Genomic DNA, 27329 nt, shown 5'->3' on the forward strand with positions numbered 1-27329 from the left:
CGGAGAGGAAAGGAATATGTTGGAAACACTGACAAGAAGAAAGGACAGGATGATAGGACACCTGTTAAGACATCATGGAATGAGATGGAGATATGAGATAGTACCTACGTTCCGCGATGAACACCCAGACATCGGGCGACGCAGCTTGTTCTGTCTGATTATCCCAGGGGCTCCGTCTCTATTCTGCGCCTGTTGCAACTAGTCCACACAACTAATGGCTAAAGTTAAGTTTTTCTTCATTGTGGTTTGAAACTGGGTCGGGGCCTTTAATATTTCATGTGGTAACTAAAGCTTTAGTTTTCATATTCCATGAATCTGCTTACTGTAGTGGTTCACGTTCTTGTGTCTGGAGTGTTACTGTGTTGATTAATAGTTCTATGCACGTAGTCCTTCCTCGATAATACGTTGTTCTGGCTCGTATTTCTCTAAGGAAACACTGCTGGTCAAATATTAATTATTCTTGCAAATTTGATCCAGTTAAATGTCTGAAAGGGTGCAGCTTTTTGTTTGTCTAGTTATGCCTCAGGTGCAGGTTCCCTGTGGTAAATGAATTTGATTCGCTTTTTTAGAGGAAGAAATTTAAATATGCAGTATTATTCCTGTGAATCTTGATTTTGATGTTATTAATTAGTCACATTACATCTTTTTGCTATTGGTAAAAAAAATTCTGGATTAGTTAATAGCTTAAAGTAATAATCTTCAATTGATGAATTTTTAACTGAATTGGTTGTTTTCTGAATGATTATAATAAACCTATCTTGTAAGTAAAATTAAACGGTGAATGCTGCTGAACAACCTTGGGGTCATGCCCTTATATGTGTGATTTTCCTAGAAATTGGTTCAAATGGCTCTAAGCACTATGGGACTTAACATCTGAGGTCATCAGTCCCATAGACTTAGAACCTAAGGACATCACACACATCTATGCTCGAGGCAGGATTCGAACATGCGACTGTAGTAGCCGCATGGTTCCGGACTGAAGCGCCTAGAACCGCTCGGCCACAGCGGCCGGCCACCTAGAAATTTCTTGGAGGCGTAATTTGCCCATTCCAGTTACCAAGGGAATGTTACACCATTCTTTCTTCAAAATAGTGGCCAGTTCAGATAGTTGTAGTTGGATGACGATGAGGCTCCACTCTCTTCAAAGTAGACCAAAAAGGCTCAATAATACTGAGTTCTGGTGTCTGTGGTGGCCAGGAAAACTGTGTCAATTCATCCTCGAACCCAAAAAACTAGTTCTGGACGATGCAAACTGTAGAAATTGGAGCACTGTCGTTTTGGAACACAGCATCACTACCGGTGAACAGACATTGCACCATGAGATGGACCTGATCACCAAGAATAATCAAATGTTGTTGTTGTTGTGGTCTTCAGTCCTGAGACTGATTTGATGCAGCTCTCCATGCTACTCTATCCTGTGCAAGCTTCTTCGTCTCCCAGTAACTACTGCAACCTACATCCTTCTGAATCTGCTTAGTGTATTCATCTCTTGGTCTCCCTCTACGATTTTTACCCTCCACTCTGCCCTCCAATACGAAATTGGTGATCCCTTGATGCCTTAGAACATGTCCTACCAGCCGATTCCTTCTTCTAGTCAAGTTGTGCCACAAACTTCTCTTCTCCCCAATCCTATTCAATACCTCCTCATTAGTTATGCGATCTACCCATCTAATCTTCAGCATTCTTCTGTAGCACCACATTTCGAAAGCTTCTATTCTCTTCTTGTCCAAAAAACATCTATCGTCCATGTTTCACTTCCATACATGGCTACACTCCATACAAATACTTTCAGAAACGACTTCCTTACACTTAAATCTACACTCGATGTTAACAAATTTCTCTTCTGCAGAAACGCTTTCCTTGTCATTGCCAGTCTACATTTTATATGCTCTCTACTTCGACCATCATCAGTTATTTTGCTCCCCAAACAGCAAAACTCCTTTACTACTTTAAGTGTCTCATTTCCTAATCTAATTCCCTCAGCATCATCCGACTTAATTCGACTACATTCCATTATCCTCCTTTTGCTTTTGTTGATGTTCATCTTATATCCTCCTTTCAAGACACTATCCATTCCGTTCAACTGCTCTTCCAAGTCCTTTGCTGTCTCTGACAGAATTACAATGGCATCGACAAACCTCAAAGTTTTTGTTTCTTCTCCATGGATTTTAATACCTACTCCAAATTTTTCTTTTGTTTCCTTCACTGCTTGCTCAATATACAGATTGAATAACATCGGGGAGAGGCTACAACCCTGTCTCACTCCTTTCCCAACCACTGCTTCCCTTTCGTGTCTCTCGACTCTTATAACTGCCATCTGCTTTCTGTACAAATAATCCTTGGCAATAATGTGACGTTGCAAACCATGAGGCCCGCCCACGAAATACCAGGACGTGACTACCCAAATCATCCCGAACACTTACCACCTTTGGGATGTAAATTCTGCCAGAGGGCCGGCCGGAGTGGCCGTGCGGTTCTAGGCGCTACAGTCTGAAACAGCGTGACCGCTACGGTCGCAGGTTCGAATCCTGCCTCGGGCATGGATGTGTGTGATGTCCTTAGGTTAGTTAAGTTTAAGTAGTTCTAAGTTCTAGGGGACTGATGACCACAGCAGTTACGTCCCATAGTGCTCAGAGCCATTTGAACCATCTGCCAGAAGTTGGAAACAGTGTGAAACAAGACTCATCGGGCCAAATGACTTTCTTCCATTGTTCCACAGCCCAGGTTTGTCGCTTCGGATCCACGTTTTCCTACCATGGGCGTTGCTCTACTGACGAGTAATTTTGGAACCGCAGCCCGCCCTGCAGTTTCCTGCTCATGCAGCTCCCTTCGTGATTTACAGTGGTTACAGGGTTCGGGTGTGCGACATTCAGGTCTATTGTGGCGTTTGTAGCTGTCGTCCTCATTTTTTGTCGCAATGGTTCAGTGGTTCAGTGGTCGTCCTTCACAAACATTTAGAACCAACTTTCGCCCGCGTGGTGATTAGTGGATGACGTTTTTCCGCATTCCTTGTATACGATACGGATCTTCGATACGGTGGCTCTTGAATCACCAAACACTTCAGCTGCCTTGGTTACGGAAGCACCCACCACACAAACACCAGCCGTCTGCCCAGGTTCGACTCACTTAGGTCCGACGTAACGCACCCAGAAACAAACAGAACACGATTCTCACCGCGACTGACACTTGCAACGTACTGAACACAATGCACAGGTTCCGTTCGTGTTCAAATGCAACAGCGCAACCTGCAGGCTTAGCAAGCATCTGCATTTATGTACAACCATGCATTTCGCACGGTGTCTCCACATACTTGTCCACTGCCTTCAATTCGTTGTGTTCAGATGGATGTTATGGTGGCGGAATGTTCATTTAAATGGGGTGTTCAAACGAATACCCATTTTTCTGAATGTAATAACCCAGTGTGCCTTCTGAACGACCTCAGGATGACTTGTAAAGATGCTGGTGTGCTGTATGGCGTAATGTTGAGTTAGGCTGTAGAATGTATCTTTACACTGCAGTACACAAGGCAGGCGAGGATGCATAAAGAAACGAGGTTCAGTCCAGTACGGATATTGACATGGAATGAACATGGTGAGGACATTTAAGAAGTAAGTTGACATGTTGCTGAAGCTGGGCAAATGTCAACACGATGGCAATGAAACAGCTATGATTTATGAACTGAGATATTGGTCGAAGAGCTCCATCTGTCTTTAGGTTCTTCCGTGCGAACAATTTCGAGAAACAAGTAGTTTGCAACTGCACGGCGGTATGGACAAAGTGCATGGGGGCTCAATTATTTTAAATCCAAATAATTTTAGTAGCTGTATGTCCGGTTACGAAGTCTCGTAACCGGTTGGCCCTGAGTAGTATTAGTACGCAATCTGACTGCATAGAATAACAATAAAGAATGAAAGAAAATTTCCGTTAACACAATTAATTAACTAAGTCCCCAGCAACTATGAAAGCTACGGAACAACAAGGCACAAGTGTAGCTGTTCTGTGTGTGGAAGTGTGATTCAACGTACACATCTGGCACGGTTCTTCCTCAAAAAGACAAGATATTGTAAATACCATTTACACTGAATTAATTAAATAAAACTGAAATACTATACTTGCACATAGAAACCAGAATTACACTCTAATACATGAACACAAGCCAGATGCTTTGTTGACTGAACCTGTGACCAAGAGGCATTATTGTTCAAGACATTTGAAATAAAAATAAAAAAAATTTATTACCTTCATATATATTGACGAAACATACACTCTGATCATTACAACATCCGCAATCGAACAGCATCGGCTGTCTAGCCCATCAGAACAACTGCATACAACATGCTCACAACTAGTCACGGCTACATCGGAACTTCTACTGCCCACTTCTCAATAAGCACTCTCCACCACGACATCTCAACAAGCACTCTCCACTACCACATCTCAACAAGCACTGCCAGTGGAGGCGGCTGAATAATACCCTTGGGCGCAATCTTTGGCGCTGTGACTCAGTGTAGCCGCCTTTCAACGTCTGGTTGAGTTTATGCTCCATGGTGTGCACTCGGTGACGATTTGGGAAGCTATATCGTGCTATTCCATGGCCCCATGATTATTATGCAGGGTCACATTACTGCCAAGGATTCGTGACCATTCTGTCTCATTCAGTTCATCCCATGGTACTCTGTCTGTACCCCAGCGGTGGTGCTCTGTTCCAAGACGATAATGCCCCTTTCACGTAGCTCGCACCATACAAGGCTGGTTTTGTGAGCACGAGGATGAATTGCCCCATCATCCCTGGCAAATACTTTTTCATTTTAGTAGCTGACTGTACGATTACGAAGTCTCGTAACCGGTTGGCCCTGAGTAGTATTAGTACGCAATCTGACTGCATAGAATAACAATAAAGAATGAAAGGAAATTTGCATTAACACAATTGATTAATAAGTCCCCAGCAACTATAAACGCTACGAAACAACAAAGCACAAGTGTAGCTGTTCTGTGTGTGGAAGTGTGATTCAACATACACATCTGGCACGGTTCTTCCTCAATACGACAAGATATTTTAAACACCATTTGCAATGAAGCAATTAAAAAAACCAGAAATACTATAATTGCACATAGAAACCAGAATTACCGTCTAATACATGAACACAAGCCAGATGCTTTGTTGACTGATCCTGTGACCAAGAGGCATTGTTATTTAGGAAATTTGAAATAAAAAATTTTTTGTTACCTTCATATATATTGACGAAAAATACACTGTGATCATTGCAACATCCCCAATCAAACAGCATCTGCTGTCTCGTCCAACACAACAACTGCACACGACATGCTCACAACTAGTACAGCTGTCGACATCCTCTCAACAAGCACTGCCCACGGCAACCTCTGAACTACTACTGCCCACGGCAACTTCTGAACTACTACTGATAGTGGAGGCGGCGGAATAATAGCCTTTGGCGCAATCTCTGGCGCTGTGACTCAGTGTAGCCACCTTTCAAAAGTAAGAGCTTGGAAGTTTCTTTTTCCTTTTTTTAGCTACGGTACATCACGATCCTCACTTCAGCTTACCAGAGGTTGTTGCAGTCACACGGTCTGGCGAATGGTAAACAGTTAAACGTTTACCGATGTTCAGCTTATGTGAATTAAATGACAATAATTACCCATATGCAGAAATTACGGTGCAGTGAACCGTCACAATATTCATTACTGGTCCACAGAGAATCCTTGGTGGGTACGTCGTGAAAGGATATGATCCATTAACATGTTGTTGTTGTTGTGGTCTTCAGTCCTGAGACTGGTTTGATGCAGCTCTCCATGCTACTCGATCCTGTGCAAGCTTCTTCATCTCCCAGTACCTACTGCAACCTACATCCTTCTGAATCTGCTTAGTGTAATCATCTCTTGGTCTCCCCCTATGATTTTTACCCTCCACGCTGCCCTCCAATACTAAATTGGTGATCCCTTGATGCCTCAGAACATGTCCTACCAACCGATCCCTTCTTCTGGTCAAGTTGTGCCACAAACTCCTCTTCTCCCCAATCCTATTCAATACTTCCTCATTAGTTATGTGATCTACCCATCTAATCTTCAGCATTCTTCTGTAGCACCACATTTCAAAAGCTTCTATTCTCTTCTTGTCCAAACTATTTACCGTCCATGTTTCACTTCCATACATGGCTACACTCCATACAAATACTTTCAGAAATAACTTCCTGACACTTAAATCTATACTCGATGTTAACAAATTTTTCTTCTTCAGAAACGCTTTCCTTGCCATTGCCAGTCTACATTTTATATCCTCTCTACTTCGTCCATCATCAGTTATTTTGCTCCCCAAATAGCAAAACTCCTTTACTACTTTAAGTGTCTCATTTCCTAATCTAATTCCCTCAGCATCACCCGACTTAACTCGACTACATTCCATTATCCTCGTTTTGCTTTTGTTGATGTTCATATTATATCCTCCCTTCAAGACACCAGACATTCCGTTCAACTGCTCTTCCAAGTCCTTTGCTGTCTCTGACAGAATTACAATGTCATCGGCGAACTTCAAAGTTTTTATTTCTTCTCCATGGACTTTAATACCTACTCCAAATTTTTCTTTTGTTTCCTTTACTGCTTGCTCAATATAGAGATTGAATAACATCGGGGAGAGGCTACAACCCTGTCTTACTCCCTTCCCAACGACTGCTTCCCTTTCATGTCCCTCAACTCTTATAACTGCCATCTGGTTTCTGTACAAGTTGTAAATAGCCTTTCGCTCCCTGTATTTTACGCCTGCCACCTTTAGAATTTGAAAGAGAGAATTCCAGTCAGCATTGTCAAAAGCTTTCTCTAAGTCTACAAATGCTAGAAACGTAGGTTTGCCTTTCCTTAATCTTTCTTCTAAGATAAGTCGTAAGGTCAGTATTGCCTCACGTGTTCCAGTATTTCTACGGAATCCAAACTGATCTTCCCCGAGGTTGGCTTCTACTAGTTTTTCCATTCGTCTGTAAAGAATTCGTGTTAGTATTTTGCAGCTGTGACTTATTAAACTGATAGTTCGGTAATTTTCACATCTGTCAACCCCTGCTTTCTTTGGGATTGAAATTATTATATTCTTCTTGAAGTCTGAGGGTATTTCGCCTGTTTCATACATCTTGCTCACCAGATGGTAGAGTTTTGTCAGGACTGGCTCTCCCAAGGCCGTCAGTAGTTCCAATGGAATGTTGTCTACTCCGGGGGCCTTGTTTCGACTCAGATCCTTCAGTGCTCTGTCAAACTCCTCACGCAGTATCGTATCTCCCATTTCATCTTCATCTACATCCTCTTCCATTTCCATAATATTGTCCTCAAGTGCATCGCCCTTGTATAGACCCTCTATATACTCCTTCCACCTTTCTGCTTTCCCTTCTTTGCTTAGAACTGGGTTTCCATCTGAGCTCTTGATATTCATACAAGTCGTTCTCTTATCTCCAAAGGTCTCTTTAATTTTCCTGTAGGCAGTATCTATCTTACCCCTAGTGAGATAAGCCTGTACATCCTTACATTTGTCCTCTAGCCATCCCTGCTTAGCCATTTTGCACTTCCTGTCGATCTCATTTTTGAGACGTTTGTATTCCTTTTTGCCTGCTTCATTTATTGCATTTTTATATTTTCTCCTTTCATCAATTAAATTCAATATTTCTTCTGTTACCCAAGGATTTCTACTAACCCTCTTCTTTTTACCTACTTGATCGTCTGCTGCCTTCACTACTTCATCCCTCAGAGCTACCCATTCTTCTTCTACTGTATTTCTTTCCCCCATTCCTTTCAATTGTTCCCTTATGCTCTCCCTGAAACTCTGTACAACCTCTGGTTCTTTCAGTTTATCCAGGTCCCATCTCCTTAAATTCCCACCTTTTTGCAGTTTCTTCAGTTTTAATCTACAGGTCATAACCAATAGATTGTGGTCAGAGTCCACATCTGCCCCTGGAAATGTCTTACAATTTAAAACCTGGTTCCTAAATCTCTGTCTTACCACTATATAATCTATCTGATACCTTTTAGTATCTCCAGGGTTCTTCCATGTATACAACCTTCTATCATGATTCTTAAACCAAGTGTTAGCTATGATTAAGTTGTGCTCTGTGCAAAATTCTATCAGGCGGCTTCCTCTTTCATTTCTTAGCCCCAATCCATATTCACCTACTACGTTTCCTTCTCTCCCTTTTCCTACACTCTAATTCCAGTCACCCATGACTATTAAATTTTCGTCTCCCTTCACTATCTGAGTAATTTCTTTTATTTCATCATACATTTCTTCAATTTCTTCGTCATCTGCAGAGCTAGTTGGCATATAAACTTGTACTACTGTAGTAGGTGTGGGCTTCGTATCTATCTTGGCCACAATAATGCGTTCACTATGCTGTTTGTAGTAGCTTACCCGCATTCCTATTTTCCTATTCATTATTAAACCTACTCCTGCATTACCCCTATTTGACTTTGTATTTATAACTCTGTAGTCACCTGACCAGAAGTCTTGTTCCTCCTGCCACCGAACTTCACTAATTCCCACAATATCTAACTTTAACCTATCCATTTCCCTTTTTAAATTTTCTAACCTACCTGCCCGATTAAGGGATCTGACATTCCACGCTCCGATCCGTAGAACGCCAGTTTTCTTTCTCCTGATAACGACATCCTCTTGAGTAGTCCCCGCCCGGAGATCCGAATGGGGGACTATTTTACCTCCGGAATACTTTACCCAAGAGGACGCCATCATCATTTAATCATACAGTAAAGCTGCATGCCCTCGGGAAAAATTACGGCCGTAGTTTCCCCTTGCTTTCAGCCATTCGCAGTACCAGCACAGCAAGGCCGTTTTGGTTATTGTTACAAGGCCAGATCAGTCAATCATTCAGACTGTTGCCCTTGCAACTACTGAAAAGGCTGCTGCCCCTCTTCAGGAACCACACGTTTGTCTGGCCTCTCAACAGATACCCCTCCGTTGTGGTTGTACCTACGGTACGGCTATCTGTATCGCTGAGGCACGCAAGCCTCCCCACCAACGGCAAGGTCCATGGTTCATGGGGAAGATCCATTAACATATGTTGTGGAATTCCCTCCAATACTTTGAATATTCCTAGCTCCATAAATAAGAGTCATAGGAATTTCGTTAAAATTGATTTGTTCACAGCTATTTTAAATCTATAAATATATAACTTGTTGCTGTGGCTCTCTAGAAAGTAACTACATAAACTATGTTCATAATTACGCACAAAAAGAGGACACTTCGTTTATTTACTTATCTGAATAAATATTCCTTTCATTTATTATTTTGTAAGTTACAGAAAAGACAACCTAGATTGAAACACGCTGTCAACTTTCTCTGCCTTGTTATATACAGACATACCTCTGTATATCTGGCTCTCTGCAATTAAATATCTTATACACACATCAAAAAAGTTTTGCATCACCCCGGTTCCCAGAACTCCTAAAGACAGACGTGGAATGTGGATATTGTATCACAGACACAATCGCTTTGATGTCCAGAGATGTCACTAAACCCGCCAAAATATGTAAACAACAGTGCATGAGCAGCGTCTATTAGACGGAGGAGGTCCGACAGCCGATCAGTTCGTCATTCCACCAGGAAGGAGGTACACGGCTCGTGTTGTCTGTAGTTCAGCCATGCCTAGACGATCAATACCGCGGTTCGATCCAGTCCTCATTGTTACTTTCTGCCAGGAAGGGCTCTCAACAAGGGAAGTGTCCAGGCGTCTCGGAGTGAACCAAAGCGATGTTGTTCGGACATGGAGGAGATACACAGAGACAGGAACTGTCGATGACATGCCTCGCTCAGGCTGTCCAAGGGCTACTACTGCAGTGGAAAACCCCTACCTACAGATTATGGCTCGGACGAACCCTGACAGCAACGCCACCATGGTCAGTAATGCTTTTCCTGCAGCCACAGGACGTCGTGTTACGACTCATGCTCTGTCCAATAGGCTGTAGGATGCGCAACTTCACTCGCGACGTCCATGGCGAGGTTCATCTTGGCAACCACGACACCACGCAGCGCAGTACAGATGGGTCCAACCTTATGCCGAATGGAGCGCTCAGGATTGGCATCAAGTTCTCTTCACCGATGAGTGTTGCATATTCCTTCAACCAGACAATCGTCGGAGACGTGTTTGGAGGTAACGCGGTCAGGCTGAACGCCTTAGACACACTGTCCAGCGAGTGCAGCAAGGTGGAGGTTTCCTGCTGTTTTGGGATGGCATTCTGTGGGGCTGACGTACGCCGCTGGTAGTCAGGGAAGGCGCCGTAACGGCTGTGGGATACGTGAATGCCATCCTCCGACCGATAGTGCAACCATATAGGCAGCATACCGGCGAGGCATTCGTCTTCATGGACGACAATTCGCGCCCCCATCGTGCACATCTTGTGAATGACTTCCTCCAGGATAACGACTTCGCTTGACTAAAGTGGCCAGCATGTTTTACAGACATGAACCTTATCGAACATGCCTGGGGTAGATTGAAAATGGCTGTTTATGGACAACCTGACCCACAAACCACTCTGGAGGATCTACGCCGAATCGTAGTGGAGGAGTGGGACAATCTGGACCAACAGTGGCTTGATGAACTTGTGGGTGGTATTCCACGACGGATACAGGCATGCATCACAGCAAGAGGACGTGCTACAAGGTATTAGATGTACCGGTGTGCACAGAAATCTGGGCCACCACCTCTGAAGGTCTCGTTGTTTGGTGGTACAACATGCAACGTGTGGTTTTCAGGAGCAATAAATAGAGCGGAAATGATGTTTATGTTGATCTCTATTCCATTTTTCTGTCCAGGTTCCGGAACTCTCGGAACCGAGGCGATGCAAAACTTTTTTTGATATCGGTAGCATTCATTTGAACTTCGCTAATCGTTGATCCGAACAAGAGGAAGGATGGAAGCTTGGCAACGCCAAACGCTTGGGTAGAAATATTTACTCTACTGATGGGGTGCACTTAATCTGATGGCGGCCCGAATCCACCTTTCGTTCTTGCAAATGTCTTTTTTTAATTTTTTTTCCTTGTATGTCTTTCATTTCTACCCGGAAAGGGAAGGGGGTGCCCTTGTAGAACTTAATTCTTTTGAGAATACACTGATACATTGTTGTAACTATATTTGTTAAATAAAATGAACATTTGCGACACAATTGATGTGAACTACATACACTCCTGGAAATGGAAAAAAGAACACATTGACACCGGTGTGTCAGACCCACCATACTTGCTCCGGACACTGCGAGAGGGCTGTACAAGCAATGATCACACGCACGGCACAGCGGACACACCAGGAACCGCGGTGTTGGCCGTCGAATGGCGCTAGCTGCGCAGCATTTGTGCACCGCCGCCGTCAGTGTCAGCCAGTTTGCCGTGGCATACGGAGCTCCATCGCAGTCTTTAACACTGGTAGCATGCCGCGACAGAGTGGACGTGAACCGTATGTGCAGTGACGGACTTTGAGCGAGGGCGTATAGTGGGCATGCGGGAGGCCGGGTGGACGTACCGCCGAATTGCTCAACACGTGGGGCGTGAGGTCTCCACAGTACATCGATGTTGTCGCCAGTGGTCGGCGGAAGGTGCACGTGCCCGTCGACCTGGGACCGGACCGCAGCGACGCACGGATGCACGCCAAGACCGTAGGATCCTACGCAGTGCCGTAGGGGACCGCACCGCCACTTCCCAGCAAATTAGGGACACTGTTGCTCCTGGGGTATCGGCGAGGACCATTCGCAACCGTCTCCATGAAGCTGGGCTACGGTCCCGCACACCGTTAGGCCGTCTTCCGCTCACGCCCCAACATCGTGCAGCCCGCCTCCAGTGGTGTCGCGATAGGCGTGAATGGAGGGACGAATGGAGACGTGTCGTCTTCAGCGATGAGAGTCGCTTCTGCCTTGGTGCCAATGATGGTCGTATGCGTGTTTGGCGCCGTGCAGGTGAGCGCCACAATCAGGACTGCATACGACCGAGGCACACAGGGCCAACACCCGGCACCATGGTGTGGGGAGCGATCTCCTACACTGGACGTACACCACTGGTGATCGTCGAGGGGTCTCTGAATAGTGCACGGTACATCCAAACCGTCATCGAACCTGTCGTTCTACCATTCCTAGACCGGCAAGGGAACTTGCTGTTCCAACAGGACAATGCACGTCCGCATGTATCCCGTGCCACCCAACGTGCTCTAGAAGGTGTAAGTCAACTACCCTGGCCAGCAAGATCTCCGGATCTGTCCCCCATTGAGCATGTTTGGGACTGGATGAAGCGTCGTCTCACGCGGTCTGCACGTCCAGCACGAACGCTGGTGCAACTGAGGCGCCAGGTGGAAATGGCATGGCAAGCAGTTCCACAGGACTACATCCAGCATCTCTACGATCGTCTCCATGGGAGAATAGCAGCCTGCATTGCTGCGAAAGGTGGATATACACTGTACTAGTGCCGACATTGTGCATGCTCTGTTGCCTGTGTATGTGCCTGTGGTTCTGTCAGTGTGATCATGTGATGTATCTGACCCCAGGAATGTGTCAATAAAGTTTCCCCTTCCTGGGACAATGAATTCACGGTGTTCTTATTTCAATTTCCAGGAGTGTACTTTTTCTTTTATGTGTGATTTTTATTTTTTCACACTACTGGCCATTAAAATTGCTTCACCAAGAAGAAATGCAGATGATAAACGGGTATTCATTGGACAAATATATTATACTAGAACTGACATGTGATTGCATTTTCCCGCAATTTGGGTGCATAGATCCTGAGAAATCAGGACCTAAAACGACTACCTCTGGCGTGTACACGTACAGCTGCCCATGCGGCTTTAACATGGTACCACAGTTCATCAAGAGTAGTGACTGGTGTATTGTGACGAGCCATTTGCTCGGCCACCATTGACCAGACGATTTCGATTGATGATAGATCTGGAGAATGTGCTGGCCAGGACAGCAGTCGAACATTTTCTGTATGCAGAAAGGCCCGTACACGACCTGCAACATGCGGTCGTGCATTATCCTGCCGAAATGTAGGGTTTCGCAGGGATCGAATGAAGGGTGGAGCCACGGGTCGTTACACATCTGAAATGTACGTCCACTGTTCAAAGTGATGTCAATGCGAACAAGAGGTGACCGAGACGTGTAACCAATGGCACCCCATACTATCACGCCGGGTGATACGCCAGTATGGCAATGACGAATACGCGCTTCCAATGTGCGTTCACCGCGATGTCGCCAAACACGGATGCGACCATCATGATGCTGGAAACAGAACCTGGATTCATCCGAAAAATGACGTTTTGCCATTCGTGCACCCAGGTTCGTCGTTGAGTACACCATCGCAGGCGCTCCTGTGTGTGGTGCAGCGTCAAGGGTGTCCGCAACCATGGTCTCCGAGCTGATAGTCCATGTTGCTGCAAACGTCGTCTTACTGTTGGTGCAGATGGTTGTTGTCTTGCAAACGTCCCCATCTGTTGACTCAGGGATCCAGACGTGGTTGCACGATCCGTTACAGCCATGCGGATAAGATGCCTGTCATCTCGACTGTTAGTGATACGAGGCCTTTGGGATCCAGCACGGCATTCCGTATTACCCTCCTGAACCCACCGATTCCATATCCTGCTAACAGTCATTGGACCTCGATAACGCGAGTAGCAATGTCGCTATACGATAAACATCAATCGGGATATGCTACAATCCGACCTTTATCAAAGTCGGAAACGTGATGGTACGCATTTCTCCTCCTTACACGAGGCATCACAACAACGTTTCACCAGGCAACGCCGGTCAACTGCTGTTTGTGTATGAGAAATCGCTTGGAAACTTTCCCCATGTCAGCACGTTGTAGGTGTCGCCACTGGCGCCAGCCTTGTGTGAATGCTCTGAAAAGCTAATCATTTGCATATCACAGCCTCTTCTTCCTGTCGGTTAAATTTCGCGTCTGTAGCACGTCATCTTCGTGGTGTAGCAATTTTAATGGCCAGTAGTGTATTTTATTTATTTATTTATTTGCAGAGCTTATTTCGTCACGGTGAAGGGTTTTCCGCTCGCGGTACTAGCAAGTCTTTTAACGCTGCTCTACCGCAAGTCACATGATGTGATGCAGAGGAATTCCATCTGAGTTACAGCGTTGAGTAGATTTCTTTAGGCGGAGACATTCTGGGGTATTAGTTTACAGCGCGTAGTCCACACCACGTTGTCGCGCGATCGATAATCATCGTTAATCAGATTAAGTTATGTCATCCTGTTAACAGAGTTCATCTCATTTCGCACTTCAGTTGAAGTGATTTCATTTCCTAAAATTTGGTTGCCATTTACGTTTTTTCAAAATCATGCCAGGTCCTGGCATATTTATGATGTTGTTTTCTCTCATGCGCTGTTTCCGGCGGTATATTGTTTCAAAGTAGGAAATTCTGAATTAAAGTCATTACACAAATTCACTTGCTAATTGTAGCGTAGGATTTACGTAGAGTGGGGTTCGGGCTGGGGGTTGTGGAGGCGAGGGCTCAATTTAACAATTAATTTATTCAACACAAATTTCTTCTTGTTAACAGAATGTTAATACAGTTACGCTGAAACAGAACTTGATACGGAACTCGTACAGTTTTTAAAGTTGGTCCCAAACAAGACAATGCAAATAAAATGCTTTCAATACTAAAAGAGAATGATAATCAAACCTTTGCCCCAGGAGACAGAATCAAGTAACAACAGCAACAGTTACAATAAATGGCCTTCGGCCGCTGAGAGGAACCACAATAGACGTAATTCCTGCAATTAACAATAAAATACTAAGACAACTCTCACAGTTAATTAAGATCATCTACATAGCACGTAACCCACAAGGGGCAGTCAAACGGAAAAGAGACAGATGGAAAAACAGTAAGTAAACTCTTTGTTATTTCAAATGTAATTGCCATAAACTGTTAATAGATTTACCCCACTGCGAGTGAAGACGATAAGTGCCCCCATGAGAGAATGTTTACAGTTGCCTACGGAACCATAATTATGTGCAGAGGTGCACCTCTTCTTCTGAAGCAAATCGACGGCCGCGAATGCCTTTCTCCTGGGCACCAAAAATACGGAAATCTCAAATGTGGGGCAGTCTACACTACTACCGCTACTACCACTCTGGCTTCACGTGGGCAAAACTAAAGCCTTGTTTACACGACGACACAGGGTTGCGCCACTCATTTCGCGGAATGAGTAGCACGCAAATGGTTTCAAATTTGACTGTAGACACGGCGAAACCAGTACACACTTCAATTTCGTCATTTTGTGGGTTCCTGAGTCGTATCTGAAATGAAAGTTTTGGCAGCTGCACGTCGCACGAGTTGTGATGGAGTTAAAGCTTGTTGCATGGAATCACTGCATTACTAAAAAATAAGAAACGTGTTTCGATTGGCGACTGGATGAAGAAAAGACGTCAGCTCGGTTGCTCGGCATCCTTGCTGAAATAATTTCTAATGGAAGACACAAGAAATTCATTTAACTATCGTAGAATGTCACTAGAACTGTTCACGTTTCCTCTAAATAGAGCATAATTATGCGATAAGGAATAAAGAAACGTAACGCATCAAGCACTGTCGCCAGAACTGAAATTACATATCACATTGTGTGCATTACAATCGAGAACACTCGGCGTGCTATAAGATGCAGTTTTAGTTGTTGATGACGCTTTTTCATTAACACCTACAATTATTGACACTAACAGTAATAATTATTAACATTAACAGCAGTAATTATTCGAAGCAGGCCGCATTAAGAAGAGAATGGTTTACAGACTTATTTGAAGATAGATCTGTACAGTGGCAATATTTCAAAATTCAAACATATGTGAATGGGGAGCACTGCTGCGACGTTTTAAATAGGTGACTATTGAATAAATAATGCAGCTTCTTGATTTGTGTAGCCTTCCTCCTGTCAGCAATAATACTAAAAAAAAAAAAAAAAAAAAAAAAGAGTCGGCCAACTGGAACGATGAGATTTTAGTCTTGTTGACGAGAGCATTTCCACATCTAGAATTACATGTGCTTGTATTTTTCTTAATTCAGTTGTATATGTGCTCCTAATTCAATAAATTTTGCCCTGCAGATCAGATACTGTCAAACTATCTATCTTTGATCGCACGTGACGGTCTCAGGAGGAGCTTATGCTTATTTTTGTAATTAGCATCCGTGAAATCTCACAAACACTTATGCAAAGCATAGTTATCCAAAAAGCGAACATTGTTCTCCGTTCCCCACGTCATATTTCAGTTTGTCTACACTCTACGAACACACAGACCTCAAACTTCATGCAACTACTTTCACCAACGAGTTGCGCAAATGCGCGGCGCGCATGCGCAGTGGCCGGTAGTGCGGTTGCCTACAACCTAGTGTCGTCGTGTAAACTAGGCTTAAGTACCTACAGCCGGATGACTTGTATGAAATAGCAGTAATAAATTATAAAAACATACCAACCTTATGAATTAGTCTACCGATTAGTGAAAACCATATCAAAATCTCTAAAGTTGATCCCGAGGTCAGTCTTCACATACTGACCGGAAACGTGGTGGGGAACTTCAATTTATATTACATACAGACTACAGAAGGCTGACTGCTTTTCCTGCCTCATACCGCCTCCTGTGTACTGACCAACTCATAGCTCCCATCATTACCAAGAGGTGTTTCTCCAAACGCCAATTAAATATGAAACAGATAACAATAGATATATTACACACTCTTCGCTACTATTATTAAAATTGTACACATAAACTTTTCTTACGAATTAGTCTGTCTATTAGTGAAAACGACATTAAAATCCTTACAGCAGTTCCAGAACTTAGCGTTCCCATATAGACTGGGAAAGGCAATGGAGGATTTTTAAGTTATATATATGTGGAGATATATACATACAAGAAGTTGCATGTTGTTGTTGTGGTCTTCAGTCTGAAGACGGCTTTGATGCAGCTGTCCATGCTACTCCATCCTATGCGAGCCTCCTCATCTCCGAATAACTACTGCAATCTACACACCTCTAAATCGGCTTACTGTATTCCTCTCTTGGTCTCCGTCTGTTATACGGGGTGAAAAGTATTTCAACCGACAAACTCTGGGAGGTTGTAGGGGGCATCAAAACAAATAGTTTCCCCTAATGTTATTTTTTCCTATGAGGAGTATTTAAACCTGTAGAGGAAGATTTCTCTGGCGGCAGATTAATTAAACCAACAAGTAGTTTTCCATTTTTTTATGACCAAGAGATTTTCAAAAATGCCTCCATTGACCCGTAAGCAAAGGTTAAACCGTCGGATCATGTTTGTCTGACACGGGCAAAAACCCCAGGAGTACCCTGAACTTTTCCTGCTGCTGCTACTATCCGGGCAACCAGATCCTCTTCTGAAGCAACAGGAGTAGCGAAAACAAGGTTGCGCCTCTCTCCCCACACAAAAAAGTCCAGAGGGGACATATCTGGGGATCGAGCAGGCCATGGCACAGGATCACCTCTGCCAATCCACATTTCTGGGAACCGTCGGTCCAGGAATCGACGCACACGACGACTGAAATGTGCCGGCGCCCCCTCATGTTGGAACCACATATGTTGTCTTGTAGGAAGCGGGACGTCTTCCAGCAATTCTGGAAATGCTCTGGCGAGAAAATTGTAATTGTGCCTGCCTTTTAATGGCCTAGGCAGCAGATACGGCCCAATTAAACAGTCCCCAACAACACCGACCCACACATTAACGAAGAACCGCACTTGATGAGCTACTAGTAACTGTGGCATGTGGGTTATTCTCAATCCAACATGCGAATTGTGCATGTTGAAGACTTCATCACGCCCGAACGTTGATTCATCAGTAAACAACACAGAGGATGGAAATGTAGGATGCATTTCACACTGTTCCAGGTACCACTGCGAAAACTGAGCTCGGGGTGGATAATCAACTGGTTCCAAGTTGTGGACACGATGTAAGTGAAATGGACGTTACAATAGCTCTCGAAGGGCTGTTCTTACATTCGTCTGATTCGTCTCCCTGTTACGTGCAATTGCACGAGTGCTCATTGAAGGATCCCGCTCCACATGCTGCAAGACAGCCTCTCAAATTGCAGCGTTCTTACCGTGCGACGGCGTCCCTGTCCAGGTAATCTGCTAAATGACCCGGTCTCGCGCAGATGTTGATACACAGCAGCAAAGGTCGTATGATGCGGGATACGGCGATTAGGATATTGTTTTTGATAAAGCCGCTGTGCAGCTCGTCCGCTGTGGTGCTCTACATAGTACGCACCAACCATATCAGTGTACTCACTCCAGGTGTATCGCTCCATTAGTAAACAGAGACAATGCACTACTACACTGGTGGACAGCAGTTGCCTACAACTGAAGAGCGTAATACACCCTCTAACAACTGAAGATCGTAATACGGCCTCTAACTACAGAAGAGCGTAATATAGCCTCTACTGGCTTAAATAATCCCCATAGGAAAAAACGACATTAGGGAAAAATATTTGTTTTGATGTCCCCTACAACCTCCCAGAGTTTGTCGGTTTAAATACTTTTCATCCTGTATTTACCCCCAACACTTCTCTCCAATATTAAATTGGCAATCCCTTGATCTCTCAGAATGTGTGCTGTCAACTGATCCCTTCTTCTCATCAGGTTGTGCTACAAATTTCGTTTCTCCCAATTTCTGTTCAGTAGTACATCCTCATTAGTTACATGATCTACCTATGTAATCTTCAACATTCTTTTGCAGCACAACATTTCAAAAGCCACTGGTTATATCTATGTTTCACTTCCATACATCACTACTTTCAAAAAAAGGCTACCTAACACTTGGATCTATATTCGATGTTAACAAATTTCTCTTCTTTAGAAACTCGTTTTTCGCTGTTGCCAGTTGACATTTTATATCCCCTCAACTTCGGCCATCATCAGTTACTTTGCTGACCCAAATAGTAAAATCCATCTATTGCTCTAAGTGTCTCGTTTCCTAATCTAATTCCCTCAGCATCACCTGATTTAATTCGACTACATTCCATTATCCTTGTTTTGCTTTTGTTGTTATTGCATAAGAATTTATTAAAAGTTAAAATGTAAATGTGCCAATGCTATAAAACCTCCACAGTTATATGTACTATGAAGGCAGCATGAATTTCCCAAATCTTTACCAAAGCTTTCTAGTCGATGAGTATCCACAATGTACTCTCTGATCTGCTGTAACTGATTACATATGTAAATAGCAGTGGTGTTGGCAGAAGAGCCAACACCGTGTTATGAATGGAGGCCGAAATACACGCGTTTTAGCTCACGCAGGCTGGCGTGAGAAGGGAAGAACAGTACTGAAGTGAGGTCTGGAAAATGACAAGGAATGAGAATTCAGAAAGCGGACGTAATTAGTTTGATACTTAACTTTAATCCATTAATGATGAACGTCGCTCTTGACGGTACATGATTCACAATATTATCTGTTCAGAATACATCCTTGAAGATAGTAATTATAGTTACTTAATATGGCGCCTTGCTAGGTCGTAGCAAATGACGTAGCTGAAGGCTATGCTAAACTGTCGTCCCTGCAAATGAGAGCGTATGTAGACAGTGAACCATCGCTAGCAAAGTCGGCTGTACAACTGGGGCGAGTGCTAGGGAGTTTCTCTAGACTAGACCTGCCGTGTGGCGGCGCTCGGTTTGCAATCACTGATAGTGGCGACACGCGGGTCCGACGTATACTAACGGACCGCGGCCGATTTAAATGCTACCACCTAGCAAGTGTGGTGTCTGGCGGTGACACCACAATAGCCATTAACAAAACTGTTGTAGCGCCACCATTATTTTTTATGCTACCGAATAAAATAGGAACAGTGCTGCAGTTACTGCCAAATACCGTGGGAATGGGCCAGCCTGGAGCTAACTACACTGTCACTGTCAATCTCCACTCATAACGGTGGGCACTACTGCGGGGGGGTTGTCTTCCTCATGATGTCCGTGGCAGAGCTGCTGCTACAACACTGGGCAGTAACCACAGTGTGGACCAGGCGAGAGGCCAGCAACTTAACAACAACATAAGCAAAAAGACATAACTACTGTGGCATACAGGTACGATAACATGATGCCTGTGCAGGCGTTCTTGGGGATCCGTGACGGAAGCAGTGCTTTGGCAAAACAAGTACACATCAAAGCAGTACAAATACTCTTTATTTTTACATAGATGTATGCAATCTGGCAGTCGCCATCTAGGAGGAGCGGCCTACTCCGGTCTGGCGACATGAATCTGCCACTGCCACTGCAATGATACTTGGCCTACACTAACTGCAGCTCCATTGTTGGCTCTCTCAGACCGACACTGTGGACTTCGCGCCTTCCAGCCAGAGGGTCACCTCCGGGCCTACTTCCGGCCACTGTGCATGCTTTCTGTTCCAGAGGGTCACAGTGGTGGGCACTACTGTGGAGGGCTGTGTTCTGTCATGAGGTCCACCGTGGGATTACTCACACGTCGGTGTGTCTTATTCTGAGCTGCATGAAGACAGTGCAGGCGTGTTGCTGCATGTATCCGAGTCAGTGTTTTGCTGAGTTGCTGGCGTCACAAGTGTACCGCTAAAAGCCACAGGCAACGTGCTTGTATCAGTGCCTTCACACCCACTGTCTTCAACACACGCCTTGGAGGGGGTTCCCACTACATAGAGAAGCAGTGGTTGTTGTAGCTTCTTCACTAATAAAATGTCTGGCTAGTAATGATGTTTCCATGAACAACCATGTGTTAACATCCTGACAACAACCCATTGCTTAATCACAATCCTGCCACTGTAGAGGTCAATTACGTGGTGCCTCTACATTCTGGTGACAGAAGTGGGCTCTGCAGCTTCAATAACTGGCGATACAGATATGTGCAGCTGGATCCTGGATCATGTTTCAGTCACAGCTAAAGTTAGCAAGACGCACTGTGGTGTGAGCGCATATACAGGGTGGTCCATTGATCGTGACCGGGCCAAATATCTCACGAAATAAGCATCAAACGAAAAAACTACAAAGAACGAAACTTGTCTAGCTTGAAGGGGGAAACCAGATGGAGCTATGGCTGGCCCGCTAGATGGCACTGCCATAGGTCAAGCGGATATCAACTGCGTTTTTAAAAACGGGAACCCCCATTTTTTATTACATATTCGTGTAGTACGTAAATAAATATGAATAACCGGAATAAAATGTTCAAACGTACCTACGTTCTGTATTTTAATTTAAGAAACCTAATTGTTAGCAACTGTTCGTCTAAAATTGTGAGCCAAATGTTTGTGACTGTAACAGCGCCATCTGTCACAAAGCGAAAATAGTGGTCCAACTAAAACATTCGTATTTCTTTACGTACTACACGAATATGTAGTAAAAATGGTGGTTCCTATTTTAAAAAATGCAGTTGATATCCGTTTGACCTATGGAAGCGCCATTTAGCGGGCCAACCATAACGCCATCTTGTTTCCCCCTTCAAGCTAGACAAGTTTCGTTTTTTGTAGTTTTTTCTTTTGACGCTTATTTCGTGAGACATTTGGCCCGGTCGCGGTCAATGGACGACCCTCTATATATACTGCGAATATCACGTGGAATTAGTGCATCTTTTACCACCAGGCTCCAATTCTGTTTTCATTTGTGAAGTATTCAAGTACACTCAGACAGTGTTCTGAGGATCTGTAAATATGAATATCAAGTTTCACCTGGTTAGTATGGGCAGTATCTCCGACCATGAGGAAGGGATGTGGCGCATTGTCTAGAAGTGTATAAGCTGTTAAGGATGCGTAGGAATTCAGGAGATGAAGCTGAATGGGAGCAAGAATTGTTATGATAGTATCACGTTTAATTGTTATTTGATTCTGTTTCGTTTCGTTTTCTTTGTGCAGTTGATACAGAATGATTGTTTCATTTCCTCTTGTTTGTGTAGTCGATATAGGATTAATCATGTAATTTTAGATACCACAACAAGCTACAGCAGGAAAACATTACAAATTTTAGAAGCCCAGTTAACTGAGTTGCGAGCAAATAGCAAATACGTCTAAGGAAATAGCGGCTATGGAAGCAGACCAGACGAGTATAGTGAAGAAAGTAAGGGTGGAGAAGAACATAACTTTGTGCAATACAGTTACTCCAGTACATGTGGAGAAGAAGTGGGAAAAATTTGACGAATGGTTAAAAAATCGAGCACTGGTATGTTTCTCTGGCTATAAGGGATAGGAAGCTACTGGAGAGCCTTGAAAGAAGAGAAAAGCATAGTACCTGATCGGGGGTAGAAGGTAATCGAGAAGAAGTTTATAAAATAAGATAAGTCGATTCGCGGAGTACTAAGACTGTAGAAGTTACGGAGATTAAAATGGAATTATAAGCTCCAAGATCTTGCGCAAATGCGGAGCCTGAGTCATCTGTAGTATTAGAAGAAGAGAATATGTGCTCTACTGAGGTAAATACGTCTGTGGATAGCAACATGGGTGATTTAAGTGTAGTAGTATCTACTCCACTGAGTGATAGGGGATGTTGCTTAGAGATTGTTCAGCCTGGGCCAGACGTACAGGAAAATGCACGTGCCGATGATTTTTTTGTCATGTAGAGTGGAGCTGCAGACAGTAATGTTACGGTACATACTTCAGAGGATGCACAGGAAGCTATTGATAATGCAAATTATGTTGCAGATGTTCTAAATGATGAAGTAGTACAGAGGCATTTATTTTGAAAGAGGAGGATTCTTCGCCACCGGTGGTGGTGTTGTCAACAAGATTAAGTGCTTTTGGGAGGCATGAGGATAGCGACGTACTCAGAAGTGGTGACATTTGCAACGGAATGTGTATTGGAGGGAGGAGAAAGCATCGAGCACTAACTGCCCTACTGAGACGCAAATGAAACTTGGGGGAACAGTGTTCCAGCTAGGGGAATAAGGGCAAGTGTCACCAGGGTAAACAGCCACAGGGTTCGTCCGTCATAAAGGACACACCAATTAAACTGGAGGCGAAACAGCTAAGATTCAAACATCCTGGCCGATTAAAACTGTGCCGGACCGAGACTCGAACTCGGGACCTCAGCCTTTCGCGGCCCAAGCACGACTCACGCCCTGTCCTCACAGCCTTACTTCTGCCAGTACCTCGTCTCCTACCTTCCAGACTTAACAGGAGCTCTTCTGCGAACCATGCAGAACTAACACTCCTGAAAGAAAGGATATTGCGGAGACATGGCTTAGCCACAGCCTGGGGGATGTTTCCTGCAAGGTTCGCAGGAGAGCTTCTGTTAAGTTTGGAAGGTAGGAGACGAGGTACTGGCAGAAGTAAGGCTGTGAGGAAGGGGCGTGAGTCGTGCTTGGGTAGCTCAGATGGTAGAGCACTTGCCCGCGAAAGGCAAAGGTCCCGAGTTCGAGTCTAGGTCCGGCACACAGTTTTAATCTGCCAGGAAGTTTCATATCAGCGCACACTCCGCTGCAGAGTGAAAATCTCATTCTGGTTTTCAGCTAAGATTCAATTTGCTCTCTGTAGTACCGCAAGCCACAAGGGATTTTGTCAGATATTAGCATTAAAGTGACGGAAATAACTGGAACAACCTGTTAACCTATTATGTGCGGTAGTACTGTTTGTGGTTTACTTGTAAGATTAGTTTTAGAGCTACGTTTTCTGGGGAAACATAAGGGAAACTTCTACTGTAAAGACAAAGTTCCGGATCCGTGCCAAATCATCGAGTAACGGATCGACTACGTAGGCGAAAAGAACTGCTGAACCTAAGAAATCAATCGAATACGACCATTTGCTGCGAAGAGACGATTTATTAAGGAAATGTGGTAAAAAGGAAACTATTCTTGAGTATTACTTTTTAATTTGTTGCGTGATGAGTCAACTGAGTCATGTTTATGGACGAAAAACGAGGGAAGTTCAGCAACCATCAAGCTAAACGAGATGGTATGAATTCCTCTAGGTAGTAAAGAATTTATTGACTGACTCGACGTATTGTTAAGTAGTTGTTAAGGGATGAGACTAGACCGAAGAATCTGGAGGAGGAGGAGATTATTGTTTAAAGTCACGTCGACAACGAGGTCATTAGAGACGGAGCACAACGAAGGAACCATCCCGGCATTTGCCTTAAGCGATTTAGGGAAATCACGGAAAACCTAAATGAGAATGCCCGAACCGTCGTCCTCCGGAATACGAGACCAGTGTGCTAACTACTGCTCTACCAAGGCTCGGCTGAAGAATCTGGCGTTTCATTTTGCTAAGTTTGTAGGTAGTCATTTAATGGAGTCAGTGCTAATGTGTAGAGAGGAGAAAAAGCCAGTAGACTAATGTCGTAGGTTCAGTAAGCAGTCAATGAACTGTGTGGTTTAAGCTATTACCAGTTTTTTGGATGTACATGTTGAGTTTTCACAGCAATACCCTGAGCTAAGATCCGCTGCAGCGAAGAACTGTATAGCACAACTACACTGAGGCAATAAAAATCGTGGGATATCTCCTAATATAGCATCGGACCACATTTTCCCTGGTGCAGCGCAGGAACTCGACGTGGCACGGATTCAACAAGTCGCTGGAAATCCCTGCCCAAATACTAAGCGAAGCTGCCTCTACTGCCGTCCATGATTGCGAGAGTGTTGCCGATGCAGGATTTTGTGCACGAGCTGACAACCCGATTATGTCCTGATAAATGTTCGATGGGATTCAGGTAGGGCGATCTGGGCGGCCAAATCATTCTCTCAAAATGTCCAGAATGTTCTTCAAAACAATTGTTGTCCATTGACTTGTTTGGGAACATGAAGTCCATGAATAGCTCCGAATGTTCCCCAAGTAGCCAAACATAGTCGTTTCCAGTCAATCATCGGTTCAGTTGAACAGCAGGACTCAGTCCATTCGATGTAAACACAGCCCACACCATTATGAAGCCACTATTAGCTTGCACAGTGCCTCGTTGACTAGTTGGGTCCAGGCTTCGTGGGGTCTGCGCCATACTTGAACCGTACCATCAGCTCTTACCAACTGAAATCGAGACACGTCTAACCAGGCCATGATTTTTCAGTCGTCTAGTATCCAACTGATACGGCCACGATCCCAGCAGAGGCGCTACAGCCGTTGTCGTGCTGTTGGCAAAGGCACTCGCGTCGGTCGTCTGCAGCGATAGCTCATTAACACCACATTTCGCCGCACTGTCCTAACGAATAAGATCATGGTACATCCAACGTTGATTTCTGTGGCTATTTCACGCAGTGTTGGTTGTATGTTAGCACTAACAACTCTACGGAAACGCCGCTGCTCTCTGTCATTAAGTAAAGGCGGTCGCCCACTGCATTGTCTGTGGTGAGAGGTAAAGACTGAAATTCGGTACTCTCGAAACACTCTTGATACTGTGGGTCTAGAAATAGGGAATCCGCTAACGATTTCCTAAATGGAATGCTCCAACTACTATTCCGCGTTCAAAGTGTTAATTCCCGTTGTGTGTGCATAATGACGTCGGAAATCTTTGTACGTTGTTGTTGTTGTGGTCTTCAGTCCTGAGACTGGTTTGATGCAGCTCCCTATGCTACTGTATCCTGTGCAAACTGCTTCATCTCCCAGTACGTACTGCAGCCTACATCCTTCTGAATGTGCTTAGCTTAGTGTATTCGTCTCTTGGTCTCCCTATACGATTTTTACCCTCCACGCTGCCCTCCAATACTAAATTGGTGATCCCTTGATGCCTCAGAACATGTCCTACCAACAGGTCCCTTCTTCTAGTCAAGTTGTGCAACAAACTCCCCTTCTCCCCAGTTCTAATCAATACCTCCTCATTAGTTATGTGATCTACCCATCTAATCCTCAGCATTCTTCTGTAGCACCACATTTCGAAAGCATCTATTCTTTTCTTGTTCTTGTCCAAACTATTTATCGTCCATCTTTCACTTCCATACATGGCTACACTCCATACAAATACTTTCAGAAACGACTTCCCGACACTTAAATCTATACTCGATGTTAACAAATGTCTCTTCTTCAGAAACACTTTCCCTGCCATTGCCAGTTTACATTTTATATCCTCTCTATTTCGACCATCATCAGTTATTTTGATCCCCAAATAGCAAAACTAGTTTACTACTTTAAGTGTCTCATTTCCAAATCTAATTCCCTCAGTATCACCCGATTTAATTCGACTATATTCCATTATCCTCGTTTTGCTCATGAATCACCTAAGTGCAAATGACTGCTCCGCCAATGCACTGCCCTTTTGTACCTTGTAGACGCTATACTACCGCCATCTGAATATGTACATAAAGCTATTCTATGACTTCTGTTGCCTCAGTGTGTGGATTTATTGTATAAAATAGCAACACTACTGAGGCTATTGGAACAGACCATGGGAGCGCGCCAGGCCAGAGTCGATCAATCACTGTTACGTCAGAAGCAGTTAGAACAGCCGCTGTATCACCGGGCAGTTACCACATTACGGGCCAGGCGAGGTAGCAACGAATGACAGAACTACTGCGTCGTAGAAACACGAAAACTTCACACCCACACTATAGGCGCTGCTGGGGATGCGTAATGAGAAACAGGGCTTTGGCAACACAAGTACGCATCAAGCCAGTATAAATACTTCTCATGTTTAGATACGTGTATGCAGTCTGGCAGCCACCATCTAAAAGTCTACAAGGTGCCACCACGAGAATTGACCTCCACTTTCAGGCTTCTGGCCTGAAGGACAGCCATTCGAGAGAATGGTGGTGAAACCACCCATCCACCTTGACCTGTGCAGACATACTGTCACTGTTCAGCTCCTCTCGCAAGGGTGGACATTACAACTGGGGACTGTCTTCTTTCACAGGGCCCGTTACCGGATTAATCGCCGTCCGGTGTGTCCCGCGCTGAGTAGCAGAACGGCGTCCAGGCAGTGCACAGACTCCGCCACCTGCATCCGAGCCACCAGTTAAACTGGTTCGCTGTCACCACGGGCCGCCGAGTGACGCCACGACTGATGAAGCTGGTTCACTAATAAAAGGTCTTGATATTAACGGTGTTTCTACGAACAAGCATCAGTCAACAGCCTTACAACGACCTACCACTTCACCGCAACCTTGCAACTGTAGCGATCTGAGTCTCTGTATTGTATAAAATTGGCATGGATCTGTAAATTATAATGAACAAGAATCGTAATTAAAAGACATTACAAATTTCAGCTAAACAGCAGAAGGACACTCATTCTTCAAGCTGGCCATATGTACACTCCTGGAAATTGAAATAAGAACACCGTGAATTCATTGTCCCAGGAAGGGGAAACTTTATTGACACATTCCTGGGGTCAGATACATCACATGATCACACTGACAGAACCACAGGCACATAGACACAGGCAACAGAGCATGCACAATGTCGGCACTAGTA

This window comes from Schistocerca serialis, chromosome 4, assembly GCF_023864345.2.
Source record: "Schistocerca serialis cubense isolate TAMUIC-IGC-003099 chromosome 4, iqSchSeri2.2, whole genome shotgun sequence".
In the NCBI taxonomy this organism is placed as follows: domain Eukaryota; kingdom Metazoa; phylum Arthropoda; class Insecta; order Orthoptera; family Acrididae; genus Schistocerca; species Schistocerca serialis.